Genomic DNA, 3,976 nt, shown 5'->3' with positions numbered 1-3,976 from the left:
AACCATGGGGGAAACTGGATTCTTTTAACAACGGGTGATTTGCTTAACAACTGCTGTAAAAATTGTAGTAAAATCAGGTCTAATTGAATTTACAGCTGCCATGACCTAAAATGGAATTCCATTTTAAAATTTTCAAATCTTCCTTTCTTCTTAGTTTGGATCCACTGGAAGCAAGGGAGTGAGCTTCAACTATAGTGATTGGATTCAGCTGCAAAACCTGAGGTTGGTACTACCTGTGTACAGTTCTGTAGCAGAATCCCACCACTACAGATGAAATCCACTCCATTGCTCCCAGTGGATCCAAACTAAGAAGAAAGTAAGATTTTAAAATTTTTAAATGGAATTCTATTTTAGGTCATGGCAGCTGTAAGTTGAATTAGATCTGATTTACTACATTTTTACAGCAGTTGTTAAGATTTGAAAATTATTTCTGGGAAGCTTTCTTGTTCCACAGCAGAATAGAATAGAATAGAATGGAATGAGATGGGGACTGGTGGGACTGGAACGGAATAGGAATAGAATGGAATAGAATAGAATTAGGCATAGAATTGGGAAGAGAATTAGGAATAGAACAGAAAATAGAATTAGGAATAGAATAGAATAGAATTAGGCATAGAATAGAACAGAAAGAGGAATAGAGCTGGAAGGGACTTTGGAGGTCTTCTAGTCCAGCCCCCTGCAGCAGAATGTATATCATTTCAGACAAGTGACTGTCCAATCTCTTTTTAAAAACCTCCAATGATGAAACACCCACAACTTCTGGTTGCAAGCTGTTCCACCAGTTAATTGTCCTCACTGTTAGGAAATTTCTTCTTAATTTTAGGTTGCTTCTCTTTTAATTAGTTTCCAATCATTGTTTCTTGTCCTGCCTTCTGGTACTTTGTAGAATAATTTGATGCCCTCTTTTTGTGGCAGCCCTTCAAATACTGGAATACTGCTATCATGTTGCCTAATTCTTCTTTTCTTTAGATGAGCCAAACTAAACAAATTAAAAAGGAGAAAGAGACACATTCTTTTTCAATGTTTAATGCTCAACAGAAAAAATAGTGTGAAGTTCTAACACTGTTAAACCATCACCAACATTACAATTGTGATTATTTCCAGGGCAAACTACATCATCAAATCCCACCTGACATTACTCACTAGTTAAAACATCTACTACAGCCATTGCGATCACTTACTACAGCCATTATCCTACTACAATTGTACAGAGCTCACACTGTAGCTCAAACATGTTTTTTCTTAATTTCTCTGACATAACTACAACATCAAACTTACTAGAGTTAAAACTGATGAAGCAAGCTAGTTACAAATACCTCTACTCTTGGTGCTTTTAATTGACTTAAATCTGGAACTTTTATTAGTTTCAAATCCTGCATTTTAATGAGAAGTAAAGGCACATAGTTATGTGAAAACTTGAGTTGAAAAGAAATTTGCTTCCAAATTAAGTTTACAGTATTATCAGTGGAAGATTCTGCCACCATGATCAAGGAAGCCTATATTTGTATTAAATAAAATATTTCCCTACAAAACACCATATTGTGCACTTTCTTCTGGAAAAAAAAGTTTTAAATAAGACCTACTATTGTTGAGGTGAAAGTAATATTTTCTTTCGTGATCAAAGCATACTTTTCAATGGAACAGATTTGCCCTACGTGCATATTTATATCAAGATAATTAATAAAACTTTCATCCATTTTGCTCTTTGTGGACAAAAACTCAAGCATCAACCCAAATTGAATTCAGTTTCAGATGTACAAAAAAAAATAGTGAAATCAGCTTAAATTATAAGTGTGAATCCATTCACTTGTGTCTCAATGTAAGCATTCACTGAAAAATTTGCTGGAAAAAATCCATCAAATCAAGTGCTAAAAAGACCCGTTTAAAATCCTGGCAATGCTGGCAACAGATAGCCAATATAGATAATCTAAGACAGCACCTAAAGTAAAAAAGAGGACAAAAAATGACCTTAAACTTGTGCATATTAAGCTATATAAATATTCAAAAGTAATTACTGTGTCTTGCAGAAATCGTGTCTATCATATTATGATGGGTGGTTGGTGAGCTCTGTGCCTCTAAATCAATTTCTCAACTTTGGCAACTTTTAAAATGGATGGACTTCAATTCCCAGAATTCCCCAGCCAGTCACGTATAAAGACCAATATGGGCTCTATGGCTGCCTGGAGAATTCTGGGAGTTGAAGTCCACCTATCTTCAAGTTGCCAAGGTTGAGAAACACAGCTCTAGATGCATAGAGTAGATGGACAACATTGGGCGTCTCTACTCTTCCTTCCTAAGATTTTTTCTTCAAACCCAACTTGATTTACGTCTAAAGTAGACACAAGACTCTATTAAAACAGGTAGTCCTCGACTTATAACGATTTATTTAGTGACTGTACAATGATACTGAAACAGGAGACTTATGACCGTACAGTATCCCTGTGATCACAAGATCAAAATACAGGTGCTTGGCAATTGACTCATATTATGACAGTGTCCCCGGGTCACGTGATCCTCTTTTGCGACCTTCTGACAAGTGAAGTCCATGGGAAAGCCAGATTAACTTAACAACCAGGCTACTAACTTAACAAATGCAGTGATTCACTTAACAACTGTGGCAAGAAAGATCGTAAAATGAGGCAAAACAAATGTTTCAGTCAGCAGCAGAAATTTGGGTTCAATTGTGGCCGTAAGTCGGGGACTACCTGTATATTCTAACTTTATTTTTTCTATTGGGTGGATTTCATAATTTGCCCCCCCCCCCATTTGGGGAGGGAGGTCTATTCCATGGTATTATCTGCAGCAAGGAGATTGTTTGATCCTGAGCTGGTGGGCTTCCCAAAGACACTGGGTTGGTTGCTATTAAAGCACTGTGAATGATGGACACTTCTCAATTTAGATTCAAAGCTATAGTGGCTTTTCTCCACCCTGAGCAAATTGTAAGTCATGTAACTGAATCCAATCTAAGTCCCACATAGCTTATGCTAGGAACGTATCTCCATATCGTCTGCATATGATGATCTTTGATACGTGAGGAAAATCGCTCTTGGAAAATAGTCACCTTTCAACGCAGTTTCTTCCTCATGTTTATTTGCCAGCATCGCAGGCTGCTACTTTAGTTAATTTAAAGCATTGAAAATATTCCAACCTCTAGCACTTTATAAAAAAGGAGCTTAGGATCATGGATCCAAAACTTTGTAGCCCAGGTTCAAGGTGATTACATTCTTCTTGTGACTCAGAGTTCCAAAGAAATGCAGTTGTGCAAGAATTGTGCTCTATGTACAGTAGATCCTGTGACACACAATAGGCCCTGCTCTGGTGGCTTTAATTAAAGCACAACACGTTAATTTAGCAACTGAAGCTTCCCCTGTTTATCTCATGAAATGTGGAAATGCATGAAAGGCGAGAACCTAATTCATGAAAAAACTGGCATTGCTAGTAAAGTGTCCTCATTGCATTCTCCACTTTGCAACAAGTGTAGAGTGTAACTGTGTATGTTGTGTATGTTTCTGTGTGTGAGAGACACGAGAGGAAGGGGAGAGAAAGAGAGGGAGGGGAGAGAGAGGGGGGGATAGGGAAAGAGAGAGAGGTGAGGGAGGGAGGGAGGGGAGAGGGAGAAATGGAGGGAGAGGGAGAGAGGAGGGAGGGAGGGACAGGGAGAGAGAGAAGGGAGAGAGGAGAGAGAGAGAGAAAAAGAGGGAGAAGAAGAGAGAGAGGGAGAGAAAGGAGAGGAAGAGAGAGATGGAGGTGAGAGAGATGGAGGGGAGAGAGGAAAAGAGGTGGAGGAGGAGGGAGGAGGAGAGAGGGAGAGGGAGGGAGAGAGGGGAGAGGGAGAGGAGGGAGAGAGGGAGAGGGAGGGAGAGAGGGAGAGAGGAAAGAGAGAGGGAGAAGGGAGGGAGAGGGAGAAAGGGGGAGAAATAAAGGGAGGGAGAGAGAAACAGAGGGGGAGGGAGAGGAAGGGAGGAGAGGGAGGGAG

This window comes from Thamnophis elegans, chromosome 16 (genome assembly GCF_009769535.1).
Source record: "Thamnophis elegans isolate rThaEle1 chromosome 16, rThaEle1.pri, whole genome shotgun sequence".
Lineage (NCBI taxonomy): Eukaryota > Metazoa > Chordata > Lepidosauria > Squamata > Colubridae > Thamnophis > Thamnophis elegans.
The sequence above is the reverse complement of the archived record's forward strand: the minus strand, read 5'-3'. Positions refer to the sequence as shown.